The sequence below is a fragment of the Athene noctua genome, chromosome 6 (genome assembly GCF_965140245.1).
Source record: "Athene noctua chromosome 6, bAthNoc1.hap1.1, whole genome shotgun sequence".
Classification (NCBI taxonomy): domain Eukaryota; kingdom Metazoa; phylum Chordata; class Aves; order Strigiformes; family Strigidae; genus Athene; species Athene noctua.
The window spans coordinates 2,910,292-2,936,138 of NC_134042.1; the positions used below are offsets into that span (position 1 = coordinate 2,910,292).

Here is a 25,847-nt window from a genome sequence, read left to right on the forward strand (position 1 = left end):
CCTTTTGCATTAAACTTAATTGGTCGGCCTGGTAGTTTTTCTTTAGCAGAAATGGGAGAATTGACATTAGTCACTTGAGTAGGAAAACTGTGGCTAAGGGGAAAATCTAAAACATAGTTCACAATGTTGATATTTACTCCATGTTTACTCTTTTATTAGCAAGATTTGTTTCTCACTTTAAGTACACAAATAGACAAATTATTTACAAAAGCCATTTACTCCAAAAGTAGGTGGTACCACATACTTTAAAACAGGAAGCATTTGTCATCACGATAGAAAAGACTCGATTTCAGTACACAAAAGTCCATGATATGTGTAGTTTAAATGAGTAGGTATTACTGCTACTGTCACCTGCTTTATCACAGTTATCAGTTAAGATACACCCATCCTGGAGCTGCATAAAATCAGAATAGTAAAAACAGCTCTGGGGGAAGCAATGCACAATTCATCTTGAGTTGTTGCCTCACCTTTGACCAGACAATGAGCTACTCAACTCAACCACTGACTGGCTTGTGGAAGCCTAGAGTCTGTCTCCATTGGTTGCAGAAAGACAGATCATCTCAAGATCTCTATGCTATTTTGGCCCTACTTGTACTTTATTTTGAAGTTGTACACAGGCTTGGTAAAATGTCTAGATCTGGTTCAGCAGGGTGTTTTTCTTCCCACTAGCATGCTATAGTTTTATATGGGTCCCTCTGCAAACCAAGCTGAAACACAAGTTGAAACCCATGAAATACCATCTGAACATAAGAAAACCCTTCTTTACTGCAAGGACTGTTGAACACTGGCACAGGTGGTCCAGGGAGGCTGTGGAGTCTCCATCCCTGGAGTCAGTCAAAGCCCAGCTGGACACAGTCCTGGGCAGCCTCTTCTAGCTGACCCTGCTTGAGCCGAGGGGTGGACTAGACAATCTGGAGTTGCTGTTCTCCACCTCTGTGATTTTGTGATTGATTCTTTGAAGAGCTCAGCGAATCAAGGCAGCAGAAGTTGGCCATAGCCTGGAGGTGAGAGAAGGTAACATCCCTTCAAAATGTAGCTGTGCCATTTCCAAATACATAATAAACAGAGTCAGCACTCTACATAAAACTACAGAGTGGAATGTTGATAGAATATTTTTAAGCAAGGTGTCACAGGAAGAGATGAGGTTTTCGCTAGACTGTGAAGCAGTATTTACCTTTGTAGAGAATGTGCCTTTCATAAGAGCATGCTGCACATTGGACCATAGAAAGCTGGTGATCTGTAGACTTTGAGGAGCTTAATCATGAGGGGTAAACTGAGAAGATAAAGAGTGACATGAAGCAAAATGGGCTTTTTTTGCCTTCCTTCCTCTTATGAGCAGAAGGAAAAGGACACCAAATATCTTAAAGGTACAAATGATAAGCTCCAAGGGGTTAAGAGATTTCTCTTAAGAAGAAACAAAGAGGCATCATTGCTAGGATCAGCAATCAACTCTTACATCATTGTAGTATGCTTTAATGCATTCATAGATTTTTTTTTTTTTGTTCATCTTAAATTTTAAACAACTGTAAAATGAGTATCTACCTCCCAGATTTACAGATGGGTGAACTGAAGCACAGCATCAGTCAGAGTTACGGGGTTATACAGCAGTCCAGTGAAAAGAGTTCTGGTGGAAATACATAGTAGGCTGCTTTTAGAGGGCTCTCACCAACGGTGGGTATTCCCACAGACAAGAGAGAAGCTTCTGAGAAGGCATTATTTCCTCTTTAGCCCCTCTCCGAAATATGTGAGATTCAAACTGCAGAAAATTTATTTCAGTTTTAGGCAGTCTACCTCCTCTGTGACTGGCATTGCACTTGTTCTCAGGTCGAAATCAGAGCTAGATTTGCTTCCATTATATGTCGATCTCCATCTCGGTAACATGATCTTCTTGAAATACTTCATGGTGTTATTTTTTACAGTTACAAGACACATGGTGTTTATCATGCTGTTACTCATAGCAATGCATTCAACTATATAAAAAGCAGTAAGATAATGCTTCTCTTTCACGAAGATGGTGGGGAAAAAGTCATGGACAATTGTAAAGCCGTAGAAGGGTGCCCAGCAGAGAACGTAGGCAGTCAGGATGCACATCAGTACCATAACAGTTTTTCTTCTGCATCGAAGCCTCTTTCTGATGTGTTCTGTCTGAAATGCTGGTATGGTTTTAAACCAGAGCTCCCGTGATATCCTGGCGTAACACAAGGTCATCACAATGATAGGTGCAACAAATTCAATGCCAAAGATAAAGAGGGAGTATGATTTGTAGTACATCTGCTGGTCAGCTGGCCAAATCTGACCACAGAATATTTTCTCCTGGTTTTTCACTATAAGTAACACCGTTTCAGTAGCAGAATACACAGATGGAATATCTACAAGTATGGAGACAGTCCAGACCAAGGCGATTATGAAGGTTGCTGTTTGATAATTCATGCGTGGTTTCAGTGGGTGAACAATGGCCAGATACCTGGAACAGACAAATACATCCAAAATGAAGTCTGAAGACACTTAGTCAGAACACAATTCCAAATACAAGTGGTCAGAATTAGGCAGAAGGGAATTGCTGTAGTTGATAAAAGAGAGAGCCTAGCCAACTTGTCTATGAGGAGAGTTAAGAAAATTTTCCAAAGTAAGAGCCTAGAGCTGAGTTCCTAAATCTGGGCAGAAACTCTGGAGCAAGGGGCTGAAGGGTTTGTTAGGAGGGTGGGTACTTGGCAATCTGAAAATCTGAGCATGCATTAGGGTGTCTGGGGATCGTTTTAAGACCTCAGTCCAACTCCCTCCTGTTTACAAGATTGAACTGAAAAAGTTGCAATTTTGCGTCGTAAGCTTGTTAACACAGATCACATGTCTGGGAGTTATGGAAAGACTGGAAGAGGAGAAAGAGAGGGAGCTTTCCTATTACTGACAAATGTGTTTGCAGGACCTAGCACAACACACGGTGTCGTATCGAGGACATGCCGTGACACAGCATCTGGAAGTTCTTTGGTGGGCAGCACGTGTTCAAATGAGAGTTTGAAACATGCAGTAATATACACCTGGCCAGGTGCAGGTAAAAAGACAAACACATAGAAACACGAAAAGGTTCTCCCTAGGCAGAGAACTATTTAAATATGCTTTTTTTTTTTTACCAAGAGATCAAATATATGTAGCAGTGTTTTTATTATTTTCTTGGCTATTCCATGGGTGCAAAGAGCCAAAGCTGATGCTAATGGTTACAGGTGAGCATGCTTTCAAGCCACCAACAAAGGACTGTGTATCCATTTTCCGCCCATGCAAATTTTTGTTTTGTCTGCTGGAGGCGACTATTGCTAATTAACCTTAAATATGCTTTGTTAAGGCCAAACCATAAAACTTGAGTTTTATGACTCGTTATGACTGTAAAGCTGTGGGTGCACTGAAGTGTTTCACAAAGGACTGAGGAGAAATAAAAGTATATTACTTTCAAGATCCATCAATTTTCCTCAATTCAGTTCAGAAGGGGTAGGACCAAATGGAATTCACTCTGGTTAATTTTTTGTTTGGTTGGAATTTGAGGAGGTTTATTTTTTAAGATGCTATAGATGTAAGAAGGACTTATATTAGAGTACGCTGTCCCGAAAGATTAGGATACTTGTGCTAAAAGGAGATTTTTATCCGAGGCACTCCAGAGATCCCAATACAATTGTGTTTAACACAAAGAATTGTTTCAGTGAAATTCCTTATTCATTCAGAGGCTTTTCTATTTGTATATGTTCTATACATAGATAGCATCCACAGGACCTATTAATTCTAAAATAAGCTGGAAGGCCAGGAGTGCTTTCTATCAGCCAGATCTTGGAAGCAGATGAATTATTCATCGCTCTGGGTGCAGGCTAGATGTTAAGGGACAGCAGAATTAGTTAGCCTCATTGTGGAGCTGATAAATGAATGTTTTTAGATTGGGCCCTGTGGAAACAAGGCTGTGGGACGATGTATGTGTATGCATTCATAAGTATGCGTATCTGCTCAGCAGGACATTTGGCTGGATGGGGTAAATCTCTGCAAGAGAGTTGAGGGAGGTTTTCCTGGCTCTCCTTGCTTACCACACTTGGGATGTTACTGTGGAGGGGTCTTGGAGCACATGAGCTGGGTTTGGATGAAACTGCCCTGGAGGATGTACTCAAAAGTACCAGGTGCCCATGGGCATTCAGTCCAGGTGACCCAGCTAAAGCTAAATCCCCCAGAATACTTACAGCATGAATGTTGTACCCTTAGCACCAACTATTGCTCTTCAGATCCTCTCCTTTCACATTGCATTATTTTCTAGTGTAGATGTGGCCTTAAATATGTGAAACTCCTACATTTCATGTGAATAGACAGCAAGGAAGTTGAAAGAGAGCCCTACCAGAGGCAAATCCTGTGGGACAGGCTTACTCTATCTACACAGGTGAGCCCTTTTAAATGATCTAAACACGAAAAGACTTTTGTTAAGAGCCTATTATTTTTAGAGACCGAAGTCAACAACACACATGACATAGCCAATGTGGAATGGTTGATTATTAAATGAACAGCATTTCTCTCTGTTTACCAAGTCAAAAGCTCACCAAAACAAAAAAAAACAAAAAACAAAAAAAAGTTTTATTTTATTTTATTTTTTATTATCTCACAACTAACATGGAAAATTCCTTCTGAAGAGCTTTGATCTGGAAGACAGATTAAATAAGAAGAGACACCTACAAAACACTGCAAGAAGAGCCTACATAGATGAGTTATTGAATGAAGAATAAGAAAAGGTCAGATTAATGCTGGGCTCTGCAATCAGGGAAACCAGTCCCTTGAAAACTAAATTATTAAGGGACCTTTAGCATACAAGGATATTAAATTATTTTACAAAATCTTGTCCTACATTAGAATGCCTTATATGGCCAGCCTTTTACAAAACTGTTGCAACAGAAAAAGAAATATGACCTTTGTCTGAGATTTTCTGTGTCCAGCAGCTCAGCTGGAACAGAAGCCCTAAGCAGGCTGCCTGATGCCCAGAAATCCTGTAGAAAGCATCACTGTTCATACCCACATCAACTGCCTGCTGGATGCCTGGTGCATCCAGGACACATCTGATTCACTGAGCTGTGTGTGTGCTGATTGCCTTCACGATTTTCCACATGAAATGTGGGAGCATTGCTTTGATCATTTAATATATGACACACAGACAAGCTACCAGGGGTGAGAGTGCACAGGTATTTCTGGAATAGTAGCTGTAGAGCAGAAATATCCTATCTGCATTTGCTTCCAAAACAGGCTTCTTCTTCCATTCATCCTGTGGCTTCAATTGTCCCACTTTGACCCCTTCTTTCCTGAGGGGTAAGCAAGTGTACGTGGGCAGGAGGCCTCCATCTCCCCTCGTGTTAGCTGTCGGAATGCTGGGATGTTTAGTTTAGGTGGGGTTTGTGGGCTCCTCCTGTCATCACCAGAGATCAGCATTCCCAGGAGGGTAAGTCATTCCCACCTAACATGTGCCTCACTCCCTCTTTCCATTAACTGTCACTACTCATCTGGACAACACACCCAACATTTAAAGAGGTAAAGTTTGGTAAGACACGTCCTACCCTGGCTCTAGACAAATTAATATTGTCATGCCATGACGCTGCTCGCTGCATGTCGTTTAGAACATATTATATTCCCACTTCCCCGGCGGTGAAACAGAAAATTCTTCTTCCCCCTCTATCTTTTTCACACCCTGTCAGTGTAATCTGGAGATTGCTGGAGTTGAGGTGGTCTGGTAGTTACTCTTGCTGCATAGGAACCACATTTAGGACATGATACTATCATCTGAGTTGAACTTCATAGGAAACACTAATATAGAAAAGGTTTGCTGTAATAACAAAATGATACATGGAAGAATAAAGCATAACATTGTTCTGATGTCTCCTGGCCAGGCAGATTTTACCTACAATGGCTGGGTTTTTGTGCAGTGATTAAATATGGAAGGGGATTGTTGCACTTTTCTCCTTCCCCTCTTAATTCCCTTCTTTACTCAGTATTAGGTCATCGATCCATCTCTCATAAGCAGCTATCTTCTCGTAAGAAAGTTTCCCCTAGAACACCTCTTCTCAAGAACAACTTCTTAAGAACAAGAAGGTGTAACACCACCCCCAGAGCTCTGCTATGCCTTGTAGCCAGCACTGGCTGTGGACCTCATGCTGACAGTACTGCCATCCTGGGTTGGGGCCAATGTCTTCCATTTTGCTCCCAGAAGAGTGGAATTGGGTAAAAGCAAACTGAATTTGACAAACTGTGTTCTTAATTAATTTACATCCCATTAGGATTAGTTAATTGCTGACTAAAGTATCAAGCCATGTAATTATGTATCAAAATAAATGATCTTATTGCACTAAATGAGGCGGCTGGCTACAAAGTGGTGACACACCACTATTCCACGTAGCCTTGCTCCCTGCAGAGCCTGGGCTGAGGTAAGCCAAAGCAGGGAGATTCCTCCAGTCGCAGACACACTGGTCTTCACTTACCCAGCACACCCCTAATACAGCTCACAGCAGGTATCCAACACCTCTCTGTCCATCCCACCGCCTCTTCCCCAAAGAGGGAACACTCTGAAGGGCAGGATCAAATCCTTCCCCTGGAGCCAGTGAGTCAAACCCCAGCTGGGGATCCCACTGCTCCGAGACGGGGGTGCCCTGATTAACCACAGTGCTCCTCCCAGCACCCACACCCTCCTCTCCTGAGAGACATGAGTTGTTCTGTAGATGCTGGGGTTGACACGTAAGCACACTCAGGTCAAGTGGCGCTGCCCTGATCCACCCGCTGACAGCAGAGGGGGACACAGACCCAAGTCTTTGTGACCCCCTATCCGATGCTCTACCCACTGCCCTTTGCTGCCACCACCAGCATTAAGTGAATACCTAATGTCTTGGAGGGGATCAGAGGACATTCCAGTGACCATCAGATCCTGTGACAACCACCTGACCTGAGCCAAACCTGATTCTGGTATTACTGACTTGACTCTTTGCTCTGTTGAGATGCATGGAGGCTTCTTCCCACCAGAGGCAATGGCAGTTTTTATGTATAGAAGTATTCACACTGATAGCCAGAAGAGTTAATCCTTTTTTGATTTTTTTTTTTTTTTGTGGCCACAAACAGGTAACTAAATTTAACATGCTGGGGACAGAAGGCCCGTCTCACACAGACAGCTGAGGTCAATGGGGTACCAGTCTGAGGCAGAGGTGTAAGGATAATGCAATGCGATGTGGGCACATACACAGACAGGACAACAGAAACACAAGTAACAGGAAAAAAGCCTCCATCTTGAAGGAGGAAAGTAGGAAAGAAAGTATCATCTTAGGACGGCTTCCCCGTCTAGCTTTGGCGCTTTCCTCTCCAGTTCACTGGTGGATACACGTTGTTCGACTGAGCAAATTCAGTGTGACACTCGGAGAAGCCATCCATAAAAAACCAGGAGATTTTTGTCAGGTTGCATAAATGAATCAGCCAAAGTGAATCACACTGCGTAGGAGACAGAACCATCTGAAGAAGAACAAAATAACCTATTTCTCACAAGGTCTAGATTTCACCTTAAATTCAAATGCCAATTGGAAGTGACATTGAGGGTAATGGACTTTGTGAGATGTTAAATGAAAAAGCACAGGCAGGATAAAGAGTCTGAAAGTGCCTGTGTTATCAGTAAGGCAACAGGAAAAGCCAAGGGCTGTGAGATGCACCAGGACAGGACTGGGTGCAGAGCGGTTAAAAGGTTCTTTTTAATATCCCAAAAATGCAAGTCTGAATCATACTTCAGGTGTCTGCTAAAAGATGACCCCAGCTGAACTTACTTTACAGTGCTGGAAACTAAAACTGATCAGGTTTGACACAGCCATAGCATTCCTCTGCAGCTCGTGGCTAAACAACCAAGTTGCCTTAACGCTGCTAGGTGGGAGGGGTGGTATCTGATCTTGGGTGAAACTGTGAGGTTACGGGCACAGCTCCTGAGAGGAGGTGGCAAAAGAACAAGGTTATGTTTGCCAGGAAATCTGCCTGTTCTTTAGAGTTCAGTTACCTATTACTAATTAAACAACTACTAATAAAACAGTTCATTTGTTGCTTTAAAATAGGTTAAGTACACTGAAACACACAAACAAACAAAAAAAAATCAAGCGAAAACAAAAAAAAAATTAATGGGGAAAAACCTTGGGTTTGACCTTTACAAGTAAACCCAGTGTTATGTACTGACACCGTGTTTCTAGAGCCCTGTCCCCTGTGTGGCCGCCTGCAGCTCCGCACAGCAGCGGGGCTCTTCTCAACCCCGGGCTCTGCCCAGGGACACGAGAAATCACAGCGCTGCCAACTCACAGCAAAGGCTCCAGGCTCTCGCCTGTGAAGCAAAACCCTTCACATCTGCACTTATGCATTTCATACAAAGTCCACCAGCAATCCCAAATGCTGAGTATACCATAAAAACAACCCCTGGCTGCTATTGGTACGTGTGCGGCCGGTCATGTGTTACCAAGAGCAGAAACCCAGGGTCTGGAGCATCACTTCACCGTGGGTATATCCCAGACACACACGATCACAGAGATCCCGGCACCACTGCCCGGGGTTCCTCCTGCACCAAAAAGAGTTCTGACACTTCTACTATACATTCCCTTCCTATTTACCCCCAGCAGCAGCCAGGGCATTAATACTTGTTTCTCAAGCCGTTACACTCTTCCCTTGATTAAAGTGTTTCACAGACATCCCAGGTCAGACTCTAAACCAGATCTCTACGAACCTTGGCAGATGGTGTCTGAAGGGTAATGCCTGGTACCTGCTGGGAGTCTGACAGCAGCATTCCCTAGAGACAACTCACCTCCATCTTTCCAAAATCCACTAAAATATCCACAGGCCCAGTTATACTGAGAAGGACCGAGAAAACGAATCCATTGTTCAATCTCACTGTTGCCCAAAATGCAAGTTCCACATGGACTTGGCGCCTAGAAACACCTACACCTGCCGCTGCCGGGCGCTCTCCAGGGGGCTGAAGTGGCGCTGCCCGCCCCTGACCGTGCTGTCCGCGCTGCCCTCACCCCCAGCAGTGATGGCCGGGCCGCAGGCGGGGGGCGCTAGGCAGGGGTTTGGTTTCTCACCGGCACTGTTTGAGCTTGGCCTGCCCAGCGCAGCCTGGCTGAGGCTCCTCAAACCCCGGGTGTGCTGAGCGGGCGCAGTGTCAGAGGTCCAGCACCGCCCCTCGCTGTCTGCTCGGCCCCTGGTGTGCAGAGGAGGTTCAGATTTCCCCTGCCATGGCTGGGCAGCTCCTGGCAGCAGAGGACTCCCTGACCCACGGCGTGGCTGTGGTGGGCACGGGAGAAGGGGACAGGGCTGGGGGGTGGGTGTCATTCTGGGGTCTCTTTAATTGCCAAGCGCCCCCCAGACGGCTGTCGAACGGGGGAAGCTCCGCTCGATGCGTTCACTGGCACGTGACGGTCTTTCTGGAGCTTCCTTTAAAACACACAAGTTGTTCTGTGTCTGGGCGCTGCGGTCCCCGCCCCTGCAGCCACACAAAACCCACAATGAACATCTGGGGTGCGCTGCCAGTCTGCCGAGAGCCCGGGCAGAAAGAGCCGTTCTGCCCCGCGGTGATGTCCCAGGTGACGTCAGCACGAAGCGCAGGGACCAGGTGGGAAGGGCGGGGGAAGCTCGCGCTGGTGCTGATGGCCCCCGCGGAGCTGGAGGAGGTGCCGCTCTCCAGGGGCTCCAGCGGGGACCACGGGGCCCTGTCAGCGGCCCCCAGCCTTGGCTGCACTTGGGGACCAGCAGCCCCCGGTTCTCGGCCTTTGCAGGGCAGGTGTCTGTGAGCTGTGGGCAGGGCTGGGGATCCCACCTGGAGCCAAAGGCTTGCTGCAGCCTCCTCTGCTGGCCTGGGGCACCTCGGGGCAGCCCTTCTCTCCAGGCACCTCCCTGCAGCCCAGAGGTTGTCCCCAACGCTCGCTCGGAGCTCAGGGGGACGAGTGGCACAATGTGCGTGCAGGGAGCAGGGGAGGGAAGAGGCACGAGGACTCCACGCCAGGTCAGACAGCCTGGGCCAGGGGCTTCACCTCTGCTGTGGCTCTCCCTTTCCCAGGCAGCCCCTGCCCTTCTGCTCCCACACATGCACACGAAGACACCCCCCTGAGATCCAATACCTGTCCAGGCCTCAGCCCCTGCCCCACGGTTCCCCAGAGCTGCCTGGGGCAGACACCAGCCCATGGGGCTCCCAGAGCTGTCGGGGGGAGCAGAGGTCCCAGGAAGGACCAAGGGGGAGAAAGCCAGCCTGCCCCCAGCTCTGCTTTGCCTGGGAAAGCCCAGCCCAGCCCAGCCCAGCCCCACGTCTGCGGGGAGAGCAGCTGGGCAAGGGGCAGGGGGAGGGGGCTGCCTCCAAACCCAGCTCAGCTCCCCTCAGGGCTTGACTCCGCTGCTTCTGCCTGACAGAAGTGACTGAGGAGCTCCTGGTCCAGCTCTGCTATGGGCTTCGGAGGAATGACAAAGACCTGCTCTATTCAGCCTAAGAATAACTGCTGTATTTAGAAAAAGGGTACAACGGGTGCTTGAGGGCCTCCAGAGCAGAAGGGGTGGTTGGGGCACCCAGAGCTCTCGTGCGTGGAGCAATCGCTACTTCTTGTCACGTTTCTTGTTGGTTTCGATCAGGAGCAGCCCCTGCTTCTTGATGTCTTCCCAGGTGAGGACACGGTCATGGTCTTCACCATCAGAAGCAGGGGGGTCTGGAGGAGACAGCAGAGAGGAGCGGGCTGGGGAGGGTCTGCGGGGCCACCTCCACTATGCCTGTGTCCCCGGGGAGATGTGGCCTGTTTTGGAGGGCTGGTGGCATCCCAGAGAGCCCCGTGCCAGGCCCTCGGGCACGCCGTACATCCCTGCTGAGCTACAAACAGGACAGGAAATGCAAGCGTGTACATGTGTTTGCCCATCAATAAAACCAAGATCCCTCTGCCAGAGAAAATCCCAGAAGTTTGACTTGCAGAAAAAGACATTGGAAGGAAACTGCCTTCCCAGCACCACGCTCCCAAACCCACTTAGATTAGGTTTCTGTATCTCAAGATCTTCACCCTGTTGTGCTCCAGGTGCTGAACACAGAAACCAAGGAAACAACTCCCCACCTGGGTGAGTCTTCCCAGGAAGACTGTTTTGCCACAGACAGTGTGCAAGCTCATAGCCAGCAGAAGTCAGTGCTAAGGGCAGAGCTGCGTGGGAAAGTGCCTGTTTGCCCCTTCCCCACCTGCCTTGGGCCACAGTGGGAGCTACACACACGTCTTCCAAGCACACAAATTAACAGTTTTGGTCCGTAGCCCATTCAGTGATAGACATCAACCAGCTTTTCAGAACTATTAGATAAGACGCCATGAGATTGTCATAAGAATATGTTATTAAAGTCAAAAGGAAATTGCCTGGTTTCTACCATAATCAATCCTCGCTGACTGTGAGATAATGTAAACCAGTCCCTCAGGGAAACAGACCGAGACAGATATCCAAGAGTCCTGCAGAACATCCCTCAAGACCCAAAGCCCCACTTCCCAAAATTACAGGCCAAAGACGAGTCAGAAATGACTCAGTGCTTCACCTTCTCAAGGGGCACAAAGCACAGTTCCATACACACAACCACACAAGCTGCTTTTCCAGCAAAGCCTCGCGCTTCACACCTGCGTCTCTTCCGCACGCTTGTTTACAGCAGATGATGTGTAACAACACCCCTCCTAAAAACCACCAGCCCACTGTTGTTCAGGTAGTGCTGACCCTCACAGGGACCCAGCCTCAGTGACCCGGGTCAAGATGAACCCCCACGTGGGGAGCACCTGCGGGCACAGACACAGACCCAGACGCCCTGCCATGAGCCGCTGGCACTGAGGCTCCGGCCAGGCCGGTGGCAAAAGGAACGTCATTTCCTCTTGCCAAAGCTGAACTGTGCTATTACAAGAAAAACCCGCAGTGTTGTTTGGCACAGGTGTAAGTACTCTGTGAAATACAAAAACAGTTTAATGCCATGTTACAGCGTCCAGCTCCTTCTGCAGAGCTGAGATAAGGCTCCTTCCATCCTCTTACGCCATGCTCTTCTGCTGAGAAAGCTTCTAGGAGAGGCTCCATCTCTGCTTTTCCACAGCACCCGGCGAAACGCCACCCCCACCTCGTGCCAGGCCTTTGCAACCAACAGCAGAAGAGGGATGTCAGAATATCAGCTCTGACACGAACAATGAAAGGTCGATACTTTGCCTGCTTTGGCAGCCCAGGTATCAGGAAAGAAAGCAAAATTGTGGCTCATCTCATAACAGGAAAGAAAAAGCAGCTCCCACGGTGCATAACTAGTGCTGCCCTTCACCCCCCGGGACAGCACACCGACCAAGGCGAGGGTGGATGCTCTGCAGTTGAGAGCCACTGACAAACCACACTGAGCACACGGCAGCAAATCGGGAGGTGTGAGTGGGGGCCACGTGTGGGCAGGCTCACTGCCAGCCGCGTGTGGAACAACCAATCCTCTTTGTCTGGCAGAACAGGGACACCTTTACTGCACCCCAAAACACCTTGTTCAAGCAACATCTTGATTTGGCAACAGATGCTGCACTCCCACGGGACATCCTGGTGCTACTCTCCCCTTGGATACAGAAATGACATCAACAGGCCGCCTCCTCCACGCTTCTCCCAGGAATTACCATCAGCAGATCATTACTCTGTGCACTGGTTTGTGGACTTCTGCTCAACTGTGTCATTCGCCTGGCAAGAACCTTCAAAAAATGCACAGGAGAAACACCCCGAGAAATGCAGCACAACACTGGTGAGGAATAGCAGGCAGATGGGCTGGTCTGCTGCAGGCTCAGCCCTGATCATCTCCAACAACAGATGTGGTCAGGGGAAGGCTGCAAATAAGGAGGAAGCGCAATACTCGGGGGGACCTCAGACTTCCAGAATTTTCTACATCTATCAGCTCTGCTTCACTACCCATTTACTGAGTAATTCGTAACAGACTAAAGAACAGCAAGAGACGCGGGATCTACCACCCAAGGCAAAACTAAGTCTTCATTCAGAGATCACAAAGCGCTTTACAAAGGAAGCCGGTATGATACCACATGGCAAAGACAGACTGTCCAGCCAGAGGTTACCTTTGAAGTAATTTTTTCTTTTTTTTCTCTTTTTCGCTGGGCACTCACAAGTCTTACACAGAAAAGGCCTCAAGATCTCTTGTCATGTTGTTTATGAATTGTAATTTTTTTCAATAGCCCAGGTTTAAAGAAGAAAGATTTGAACATGGGAAAGGGTGAAGTGTCCCTGTGACAAATCCAGACTCTAATGCTAGAAGTAGCCCCCAAGCAGTGAGAGGATATTTCTTAAAGCTTATTTTAAAATGTAGAATTCTGAACCAGAGTAGCAGAAGTCAAAATCTAGCCCAGACACTGAGCTCTTGCAGAGAAGAGCATGTTTTTCTTTTAGGAATCTTTCACCCATTCAAAGCTAGAGAAAGTTTTTGGAGAGCTCTAAATGTGCACATCATTTTCAGTTGATTCTAGATTTGACAGTGAGGTACCCCAGCCCTATTCACTTTGGTTAACGTATGGCTAACAGTGCTTGCATACTCTAAAAAGTGCTGCCTGTAACACTTCGTCTGTAAACCTTGTATCTTAGACACCTTATACCTTAACACTCGTTGCCCCATTTCAAATAAAACTCCAGCCAAGTTCATGAAAAGTTTTTTCACCCTCTCTCTTCCCTCGCAGTCACCGGTTCCCAAAGGGCTCTCAGCAAGCACTGCGAGTGGGGCCATTTACAGTCCCTGTGGAGGTCAACGGCTAACGTAGGGTCACTTCTTAGGGAAGAGTGCCAGAGGGGACCCGGAAACCTCTCCTGTGGCAAATGGACACAAGCGTCTTGAACATGCTCTTCTCCGGGACACATTTTGTTCATTTTGTTTCCTGTCAACTCAGTCTCAGTCTTGCTCTCTCTCACACACACCCCGCCCCCCCCTCCGTATTTACATTGCAAATGGCACTATCAGCATCATGAAACTTTTTGTTTTAGAAAACAAGAACGTTCATCTCAAAATTGTGTCAACAAAATACGCCTACTTGATTACTTCCCAACCCGTCCAAAAACTTTTAGGATATTATTATTACTGTTACGCATGCCTGCGGTTTATAAATACGAAGGTTAATAAAGCCATTTCATTCCCTGGGAACAAGTCTAGTCTGGTCTGTCCTCCCAGTTTATCACAATCTCCCAGCCGGGGGAGATAATCTACATTACAAAATGGTGTCCCTATGATTAACAGCAGTCTTGCAGGCTACAAACATACCCATTAGATTTCACATTTTATCTGATAAATACATTTCAGGGGAGTAACTCTGGAGGACAGAGAAAGTGTGCCACAACTGTCAGAAGTCCACTTAATTACTAAATCCACTAGGAACCACCATTGCCTTCTGCTGCTGCATAAAAGCAACCTGCAGAACAGGCCCAAGTTCTCAGCCTAAAACCAAGCAGCTGGAAGGGTAAATGCAGGGAAAACCCAGACTCTAACCCACCTGGCTGTGCATCACCAGCCCTGCCTGGCCCCACAGCCTTGGATCATCCAGCACCTGAGAGAAGCAGCCTCAGACCTCCCCTGCCCGCCTTCACACCCTGCTTGTATCACACACTGGTGGGTTTCATGCCCAGCAGTTCCCTCCACTAAAGCACAGGCATTACCTGCACCCACAGAAAGGTTTGACTCCACTTCAGGACCCTCATAAGCATCACCTGCAACTATAGCACCTGCAGCAAGTTCCAAAAGTCCAATTACTCAGAAAAAAAGGGCTGGATTTTAGCAGCTGGGAAGTAGTCCTCACCACACAGTGTGACATTTGGTAACAAACAGTGGAATTTACCTTTGCATCACCTATCCTTTCATCTCTTTGAATGATTTCCTGTTGCCACCCAACCTGGTGCCAATTCCTGTGCTCAGATCCAGTGCTCCGAGGGCACCACCATCACCCTGAACCGTGTACCTTGACCCTCAGCAACTCTTTACAAATCCATCCCTTTTTCCAAGGGAGAGTGTGTAATAGCTCTACCAGGAAGAGGTTCTGGCATTCACCTTGAACTCCTGAATGCATCTGCCTGATCCTAATGACAGCAAGAACCCAGCACCTGTCTCACGCCCTTTGACAAGACTTTGTAAAGTGCAAGGAAGCAGAAGCATATGGGAAAAAAGCTGTAGAACAAAACTCAGCCTTGATTTCCATCAAGTCAGGCAACAGGAGATGGATGGAAAATGAAATTAAGGTCACCTGCAGAGATGGGAGCAAACATTTATTAGGCACACTCACCTCCACAGCCTCACTCTGCCATCCCATAAAGGCAGGACAACAAAGAATTATGACTCCTTGTGACTGCACATCTGTCTCATCTGCTGGTGATTCCCACAAGAGGCAACATGTGCCTGAAAAAGAGATCACAGCTGGACCCTAAATCATTTCAAACCGACTCTATTGCACAAGGCAGCACCTGCTATTCCATCTCCCATATGCAAGGAGTTACACTGACACCTGCCAAATCCGTGCTGAAAACTGTCAGGCACATTTCAAATGCAGGTAACTCGTGTAGGAAGAAATGTCTGTGCCATAACCATGAAATGCACAAGGTTTCCTCAAACTTGCCAGCTCGTATGTGGATAGTTCAGATACTGAAACCCAAAGCACTTGCATGTGCTGGTAGGAATTACTGCAAGACAACAGATCTCATCAGTATAAAACAAAAGTGTCAGACTAATTCTACACAGTTCAACATTCTCCAAGGGAAAAAAAATGGCTAAAGGGACAACACAGCTCACCTGAAAAGGAAGAATTCTCTTGTCACGAACTCATAGCCACTGAAGTGAGGGTGTGCCTTGAAACAAGATGCACTGGGTTTAATCAACTGAATCTTCTCACCTGGGAGAAAGAGTCTGACCACGATAAATTACTTTCATGAATGCAGATCACCCTGGTCCTTCACAGCAAATCTTCAGCATTTATCTTCATTCTAGTAAAGAACTGCACCTACGGGTCATTTTACAATTCAAGTGTTTGCATAAACCTGTTGCACGTCAGCGCGCACATTCCCCAGGAGATTCACCAAGACAAAGTCATTCTTTCTGCCAGCTAGTGACAGGGACAGCCATCAGGTCAGGCTCCCTCAGGAAATATTTACACAGCTGTATCCTGCCACCCCTCTGGAAACGACACCCCCCTTGGAGAGAGCTGAGGGTCCTTTCTCCGTGCCCTGTCTGCTGGCAGGAGCATGGAACCAGAAGCGCAGACTGCAGCCAGGCAGATCAGCCCTGTGGAACAGGAATAGAGGGGCCAGGAATGAGAATGACATCAGTTCAGGTTTCAGAATCAAGCCAGAAACCTGGGACGTGGCCCCTGAACTGCGGTTCTGTACTATCAGTGACCGTGCAAGGCTGACCCACAGCTGTGGGCCCTCCTGTCTCATCAGCTGGCAGCAGCTCATCTCCAGACGGGCCGGGACACTTCCACACATGCCAAGAGTGGGCTGCCAGTCCCACACCGACACCTGCACTCTCGGGATCTAACCCTCTGCAGAGGCAAGAAGGCAGCATTCAGCTGTCACGGCAGAACAACTATTTGGCATCTCCTCCAGGGAAAAGGCAGCAGATCAAACACTGCAGCTCCCAACTCCAGACGAGCATCTGTGCTCAGACAGAAGCTGTCCTTGGATCAGAGGGGCGACTTCAGTCAGAGCCACGCGAGCCTGATCCACCCAGAGATATTGTACTGCTGCAGTACCTCGTGCGTGCAGCACACAGGCCTCTCGCTGCCCGAGCAGAGCAGGGAGAGAGGAGAGAGTCGTCCGAATGATGCCTCAGCCAAAGTCTCAGACAGCAATGGATTGTCACTGCCTGCGTACAAACCCACACCACACTGACTTCAGCTGTGCTCACCACCAGAACAACCAGCATAAAGTGTTTTATTGCTGCGCTCACTCCTTATTCATCAGCTGGACTACGATATGTGGTTTCCCTGGTTTGCAATACTCTATGATCATAGTGTTGCCATATTTTGTCAGTGCTCTGTGCATCTTGTTTAAACCGCAGGCTGTGGATCTTATCTTATTTAAGCGAGGTTTCTTATTCTGTGCTTCTTGCTCCCAGGGAGGCTGCACAGGAGGGGTGGGGGGGGCTGGAGGAACAGATGGGGCCTGCTGTGATTCCTTGTAAATATGAACTGAACTTGTCCTAATGTACTTGAATGAAGCCAGACTGACTGCCTGATGTCTGACAAAAATAGCACAAGTCAAGGCACTTGTAGCTGGCTTTTTCAGGCAGTCTTCATAGGGAGCTTTTGATATTGATTGATTTCTGGAAGGCAAGACAGCACTGGGGAAAGGAAACTGCAGCCTGGCTAAATGATTTCTTCACTGTAGGCAGTGTCCAGGGCACCTGCTAACCGGGTCCTTACTGCCGTTTATGAACACAGAAAATGAGTTATCTGTAAGGAAAGTTTCAGTAGAAGTAAGGATGAATTTGCACCTCTGATTCTGATGCAAACAAGAGATTACTGGGCAGTGCCTACATCTCAAATGCACGCCTGTGTTTTAATGCAGGCTGTCAAGGTCTTTTCAGGGGTACTTCTGAACTGCAGGTTGTGTGCCTGACTGGTGCTGAGTCCTGGGATGAGTCAGCTCCTGCTGATAGTTTTAGCTCAGAGGATGTGATAGGCTGGAAACCATTTTGTTGTGGAGCCCAGATGTCGGAGGTGTGGATATGTTGCTGATGGCCCCCTGGCCCGGAGATGTGGGAAGTTTTGCCAACAGTCTGCTAAGGATTTTGTTTTCTGCTGGAACAGGTTTCCAGATGGCTTTAACAAACGATTGCCTTTCTGCTTGCTGTGGCTATCTGCAGAAGGGCCCTCCTGTTTGTTTGGATTTAACCAGTGTAAGGGCTTTGCGGGAGGACTGGCTGAAACAGCCTTCTCTCTATGGAGATCACTAGCATTTGTGTAGAAAAGCAGAGGTTCGGTCAGTAAAGCTCACAGTGTAGTATTGTGCTCAGACCATGATCTGCCTCCTGGAGATGCTGTTCAGCTGGATTCATATTCCAACTAAATCTTTTCAAGTCCTACAGAACAGAGTCCCATGGGCTCATGATGTAGTCAGAGTGCTCAAGTGGTAATGTGTGATTTGCCATTGCTTTGCCAAGGCAAAGCCCATTTCAAGATAACAGCCCCACAAAAAGCCCAGGACTGTGTTGTGGTAAGGTATTGGCTGTCTTTTTCTACCTGCCAATCCACAGACATGTGGCGCTCAGATCACAGCTAACCCTTGCAGGAGGTTAAAACCTTTGCGGGAACAAAAGCACAAACACCAATATGGTCGTTGCTATTTGCTCGATTTATTAAGTGCAATTGCTTTATATACGCCTTTCTGCACATCGCGAGGTCTTTAGTTCTCTGTTCTCTCTGTGCATCGCGAGATCTTTCATGCGCCTCTATTCTTCCTGTACATCGAGAGATCTTCCGAGCGCCTCTCCCTACACTTCCCCCTCCCCAGGCTTTACCAACCATGTGTCAGAGTTGTATAAGGCCGATGCCTCCCAGATCTCCCCTTTCTTTGTTTTGCAGTGGCACCTGCAAGACTTGTTTGAGAGCTGTATCAATTAAAGGTTAGACAAACTTCAAAAACACAACATACTTAGAATAGTTCCACAGAAGGCTAAAAGAAGACAGCAGTTATAATTACTAGTTAAAAGGTAACCTGATTTCACTACTTATAATTAAGGGATATGACTAAATACTACAAAAATAAACAGTAAGGAAAATACAGAGTAGCACAATTAATAGGAGTACTAACATTCAGATCAGCAATTGCTAGGGAACCCTGGATGCAGCGAGAATTCAGAGTGCCCTTCCTCACAAACTGGAAGCCCTACGCGATGTGTCCGTCCGTAGGTGAGGCATCCAAAGTCGCTGCAAGCAGGTCCGGCCTCTAAATCAACAGGCCAAAATAACTGGCAACTTTCTTTGAGCGAAAACATCTGATTCCATTCTCCTGTTGGGTTCCACCCAGAGCCTGGCCAGTACTCCAGGGGGAAAACCAAGGGAGTTTCTAATAAGGTTAAACATTTGAGTTCTTAATTCTTAATATTGCTAAACAAAGAAAGTTGAATACACACATTCTTACAGCATTTCATCCTTATTAATAACTACATTCCATCTAAACTACATCTTTCACTAGTGACTAGTAAGCCTAAATATTTCATTAAGGCAACTGTAGTGTAGTTTGTTCTGTTGCAGTAGAAAACATTACCCAGACATTCTGCTTAAATGATCAGTTGAAGAGATTGCAAACAGCTGGTACAGGGGGACCCACAGCTGGATCCTGAGTGCTGGCTGCCTCTCACCCTCAGGTGTGGTGGCACACACCTTGCCAGTAATCACCAGGGACTGTGACCTGTGAACATACAAGCATAACCTCTTCCCCAGGTTATTAAAAGAAAATGGTTCTATTTGTACCACACCCCTCCACCATCCACTAATTTGACCTTGCCAAATGGTTGTGGGGTTGCCGCCAGAATTAATATTTTGGGCAGTGGTGCTGACCTGTGAAAAGGTCATCTTTGCCCAACTATCTTTTGATACCAGTTCAATAAACTCTTATGGATTAAAGTATGGAACACTTAATAGACATGTTTGGAACGGATCAGATGGCGTTGCCATAGATAGACAAAAGGGTTCTTTTCCCGTCTCATTTGCTATAGTTACCCATACGTTAGGTCTGGGTGAGATGGTTCGTTTAGTGAAAGATCCAAGTAGCCAAAGGCCACAGAAAATCTACAAAAACTTTTAAGAAGAAGTGGTTGTTTCAGGTTTTACACATCGTGCAGGTATCCATTTAATTAAACCATCCTTTTCCACTGCTGCGTACCTACGCCCAAACACTCTCAGCGACCAGCCCAATTCCCATGCCATCGCTCCCGGTTCCTTGACCTGAACTAAAGAATAGTTTTTTGTCGCCTGGGTTAGCATAAAGTGTTTCCACAGGGGAGGTGTGGACTCATCGCCTCTAACAAAATGATTTAAAGCATAAAGGGCGCGGGACAAAAGAGTCTGCTGTCGGTCTGTGGGTATTGTCCCCTTATGACCTTCCCCCTCCCCAAGCTGTTGTAGTTTGGCTTTTAGGGTGCGATGCGCACGTTCCACTATTGCTTGTCCTTGACTGTTGTAGGGCAGGCCGTGTACTAACTTGATGTCCCATAATGCACATCATTCTTTAGTACGTTTAGCGATGAAACAAGGGCCGTTATCTGTCTTGATTTCTTGTGGCTTCCCTAATAAGGCGATGACGCCCTCCCAATGAACAATAATGTGTCTGGCTGTTTGTTTGCGAGCCATTGTGGCTAATAAGATGTCAATGGTTACTATGAGGTATTTCTTTAGTTTTAGTAGGTCACATTCTGTTATGTCAGTTTGCCATATCTGATCGGAAGAGAAACCCCTTGAATTGACACCTGCTTCCCACAGTGGGCCCTTGTGACAGTAGGGACAAAGTGCCACTATATATTTCTCTGTCACAAGCAAAAAACAACATGTTTTCGCTAAGGCTTTTGCTCCGAGGTGTAGAAAGGCATGTAAATGCTTTGCAGCATCTAGTGACCATGTACCCCATGCCGCCTGGTCAGCGTGATGATTGCCTTCTATGATTGGACCAGGTAGGGACTGGTGACTGTTCACATGTGTAAGAAAGGCCTGTCCTACGCATTGTTGTAGAGCATCATAAAGTAAAGTTGACGCTTCTGTCTGTACAAATCCTACTGTTGTCATTTTGTGTACAAGTTTATAAACATATAGAGAGTCTGTAACAATATTAATTGGATTCTCTGTTTCCTGCTGGAGTGCTGTCTGGACTGCTTTGGCTTCCAACCATTGTACTGATTTGTCAGTCTGAGTCCACAATTTCTTTTTCCAGCATCCTTCAGCTTTCCATACGACTGCAGCTGTTTGGGATTGTGATGAGGCATCTGTAAAGGTAGTTGTGCCAGTAAGAGGGTGCATGACTAGAGGTAGTGTGAGTTGTAGCTTAAAGTGTTTTCAAGTGTGAAACCCATTGTAGACCCTTTCCGGTTACTATGGAGCCTGGAAAGTTAAAGATGGTACATAAGTCTTCCAAACGCTTAACCATGTCGTCCCACACTTGCTGCTTCCAGGGGATGAGTACTGTGTCAGGTTCCTTTCCAAAGTGTTGAAGGGTCATATTACATAGGCACCCTATAAGCGACTATGGTAACAAAGGCGGCCTTGTTGGTATTTTGGTAAGCCCAGGCTAAAGGTGCAGGCTTGCTGTCTGTGCCTTGAAATCGGATGCCTATTGTGCCATGGTCAGAAATAAAGCACCCTCCTGTGATTGACTGTTTTGGATCCCATTGCTGCAAAGGTCTCTGTTGCTGTAAAATAGCTTGTATTAGTGTTGAATTGTCCTGACACTCCTTAGTGAGTTTCTTTGGTTCCCACAAGTGTTCTTCTTGCAGCAATTCATAAAAGGGTTGCGTAAGTCACAAAGGAATACAGATAAAGCTGCAGAGCCACTGCAAGGCTCCTACTAATTTCTGAACATCATGAAGAGTGGCAATGTGTGGAGAAAGAGCTATTGGTTGTGGACTTATATGGTTCCCAGCTAAAGTCATGCCCAGATATTGTAATCACGTACCTCGCTGGATTTTTGCCTCGGCAAGGCTCTGGCATGCTGGAACAGGTGTTCCACTTGCTGTTCTGTAGGTGCTGCTAATAATATGTCATCCTTATAGCGTACCACGTGATGGTCAGTCTTACCTTCTCTCAACAGCACGATGGCTTTGGCCACATACAGCTGACAAATGACAGGTGAGTTTTTCATACCTTGAGGTAATACAGTCCATTGCCAATGCTGAGCTGGTTGAGCGAGGTTCACAGAAGGCACGGTAAAGGCAAATCTTTGTCGGCAGGATGTAAAGTGATGCTGAAAAAACAATCTTTGATATCAATAATCACAATGGACCTATCTTTCGGTACGGTGGAACCCCAGGGCAATCCAGGTTGCAGGACAACCACTGCCTGCATCTGTTGATTTACAGCCCTGAGGTCATGAAGTAAGCGCCACTTAGACTTATCTTTCTTTTGGATAACTATCACAGGAGTATTCCAAGGGCTTGTAGAGGGTTCCAAATGACCTGCCTGTACTTCTCTTTCCACTAATAGTTGAAGTGCACTTAGTTTTACTGAGTTCAGTGACCACTGCTCGACCCACAGCAGTGAAGAAGTTAACCATGTAAGTTTTAAGGGTGGTATGTGCTCGGCAGTGGCCTCTAATCTAAATTTGTAATGCCAATTTTCTTTTGTTGCATGCAGTCGCAGCCCAACAAAACTCCCTGGAGATTTGCTAATACTATAGGCTTGAGTATTGCAATCAAGACCCCCTTTTCCTGGTCTTGGATTTTAAATGTTGTGTTGGTAATTGCTTTGTACACTGTTTCTTCTCCTCTGACACCTGCCACGAATCCCCCAAATGTAGTTTGCCACTGCCCTGGCCACAATTTTTCACCCACTACTGTTATATCAGCTCCTGAATCAATCATGACCTGCAGCACTATTTCTTCTGTTCTTCCTGGGCGAGGCTGGCTCATCCAAACGGTGACCATGGACTTGTCACTACAATCTAAAACAAGAGCCACGGTTCTTGGCTCGGAGGGACCTCCTGTGGACAATTGCGGGCATATCTGATTGTGACTTGGGGAGTATAGGAAAAGCTGTCTCTGATTTGTGGGGGTTGCCTGTGGGGTATTGGAGGAGCCCGGCCCCCATTCCTGGGATCAACCTAACTGGGTAAGCAAGTATGGTTGTAGGTTCAAGCTTCACGCCTGACATTACACACTCTTTAGCTATGAGCTGCCAATCAGTAGGATGTTTTTGTAAACAAGAAGTAGCCCTGCCCACAATCAGGCATGTGTTCTGTTGGGTGGAGGCTGCCAGTGTTTGCACCGCTGCTGCCAGTTCCACTAGCAATTCCATCATCTCCTCCTCTGGTTTCTTCTCCTCCCTTTGTGGCATCGCTCCTCCCTTTTCCATTTGATTGGATTTCGGACCGCTGCCGTCTGATTCATCATCTGACTCCGCCTGAGTTTTTTGATCTCGCCAATGAGCAAACTGGTTGCTCGATTCTTTTGTACAGCAAGGGTCAAAAATTCCTGCCAAGACACAGGGTGCCATCTCCTCCAAAGGAAGGGGTGCACCTGGAAGCCAGTTGAGCAGGGGATCCGGCCGGGGCTGCCCCTTTTCAGTCTCCTGCTGTTTTTGAACTGCCTGCATTTCTTCTTTCCATTGTTGCATTTGATTTCGCCATTCATCCTCAAAGTCAGCCGGTTGTGTTGCGGCTTCTGCTTTTTGTAATGTTCCCCGAGTGTATACGGGGTGTGTGTGTGTGTGTGAGGGTGGACCAGAAGGGCTAGTGCTATTTCCGCTCCCTGCTTTGTTCTTGTCAGGGGGTTTGCCTTCTATGGGCCACGCCGCCCCTAGCTTGATAGCTTCCTCCTGTGTGCAGGTTTAGCTCCTGCCAGGACCGGAGAGCACATTGCTGTTGCCCCTCCCCCACCCGTGGCCAGTCGGGCTGGAAGTTAGGCACAGACCCGGGCTAAAGTAACAAGGAATTTAATACAACAGAGTGATAGAACAATCTGAACAACAACAGTAGCAGTGATAATAACAATGAACAGCAATAACAGTGAACAAGATAAAAGATATACAGAGAAATACCGGTAGATGATCAAGGAGCAAGCCCGCCGCGTGTGTCGCAACCCCCAAAACCAGAAGCGAAAGTAAAAAGGCTCCGCCCCGGGACCTGACGTCAGCATGGTATGAATAACCCGGCTGGAGATCCCTTCCCCCTCTCTCTATGCTAAAAAAAACAAAAAACAAACAAACCAAAAAAACCCTTGACTCTATCTTAGCTAAACCCGGACATCCTTAGAGGAAATATCTGCAAGGTCCTCTGCGCAATTTTCTCTGAGAAGCGTTGCAGTCCCCTATGTGCATCCTTAGATGCACGTTGTTCGGCTTGGGTGGCTTTCATCAATGCATTTGCCTTATCCCAAGTCACCAAGTGCTCTGGATTTCCCAATTTTGCCTGCTCTATTAAATCAGCTTTTATTAGAGGCCAGAGCTCTGACTTCATGCAATCCATCGGCTTGGCTAAAATGCCGAGCTTTAATAATCTTTGTAGCATAGCTCTTAAAGCGCTCGACTTCATAGAAGTCTTATGCTGTCTTCCCCATATTTTAAATACCTTGATTGCGGCCTCCATGGCGCGCCGTGGAGTCTCCCGTCCTGCGTGGAGCTCCGTCACCTCCTGCCGTCTACCACCGACCACCACCATCCGTACACCAGAGTCACCATTTGTTGTGGTAAGGTATTGGCTGTCTTTTTCTACCTGCCAATCCACAGAAATGTGGCGCTCAGACCACAGCTAACCCTTGCAGGAGGTTAAAAAACAAAAGCACAAACACCAATATGGTGGTTGCTATTTGCTCAGTTAACTGCGCAATTGCTTTATATACGCCTTTCTGCACATCACGAGATCTTTAGTTCCCTGTTCTTCCCATACATCGCGAGATCTTCCAAGCGCCTCTCCCTACAGTCCATGTTTCTGCGTCGCAGAATTAGGGAGTATCTCTCCCAAACACAAAGAGTTTTCCAGTAACAGCTATTCCAAGTTATGCACCTTTGAAGCCCACGTTAAAGCACTGCCATACCCTACACTCTGTACATCAGGATACGGGTATTCAGACCAAGGTAGATCCAAAATAATGTTTTCGGTTCAGCAGCTCCTGGATGTACAGATACTAATGTGTGGGAATACAGATACCAGGGGGTGGGAAGATGTGCCAGCAGCGGAACTCACTGCCACTGCTCTCTTCCCCTGCTGCTCTCAGCACAGGACTGGGCCTGGCTTTTCATATTTAGACACTCTTCTCCCAAATATAAGCAAGGGCAGAAAGACAGAACAAACAGCCTCCAAGGGCTCACGCTGCCCACCAGCACTGTGGTTTTTTTTTTCTGCTATACAAAGTTTAATAAAAAAGTGTGTTCTAAAAACACTAGTTCAGGATTTGCACCTGAAGCAGCAATATATTTGTAGCACTTTATTTACCTGCAACAGGCTATGCGGAGCTCTGCATGGGTATCTCTTAATCTATAAAAGTTGTTTTATTATTCTACTGGTGAGTGAAAAAGCAGCTACCTCACAGTATAACATCTTCTCAATGCTGCAACCCCAAACCTGGGTTTCTCATCTCAGTTCTGCAGCTGATCTGTCAGGTGAGAGCAGAGCCCAGCCACAGAAGATTTCTCTCCTGGTGACACAGAGTTTCAGGAACTTGATCAAGGGTGGTATTAAAGCATTAAGTAAAATCTTAAATCACTGCCTGTCGCAGCTCTTGCACAGACACTCACACACCTGAAATTTGTTAGTATGGGCAACCAGATTGATAAAAACAGTGTAAGAGCACGCAACAGCAGGTAAAACCACATAAAAATGCAAGTTATAACGGGTCCTGCACTTCTCAGTGAATACACAGAATTAACAGCAGATTAATCTCCATCCTCGATGGAGAAATTCAAGGGGGTTTTCCTCTTCTTTTTAAACATTCTCTTCACTTTCTTTTTATAAATACATGAAAAGCAAGAAAAGTAACCACTGTGGATCTATACACTGCAGTGAGAAATTCCCATGCTCAGTTCTGCTTCTCTGCCTTTCAGATCGATTTGGATACCATTATTTCATGTCCATAGGTCAAATTATCTAAAGATAAACAAATGAAATCAAGTATTGCAAAGGGAAAAAGCCAATCTCACCACATGCAC

At 46.8% G+C, this 25,847-nt stretch overlaps 1 pseudogene; it reads right to left on the reverse strand.

Annotated features, from left to right (window-relative positions):
* Positions 1-1,767: 1,767 nt before the first annotated feature.
* Positions 1,768-21,138, reverse strand: LOC141961811 (prokineticin receptor 2 pseudogene; annotated as a pseudogene).
* Positions 21,139-25,847: the final 4,709 nt, after the last annotated feature.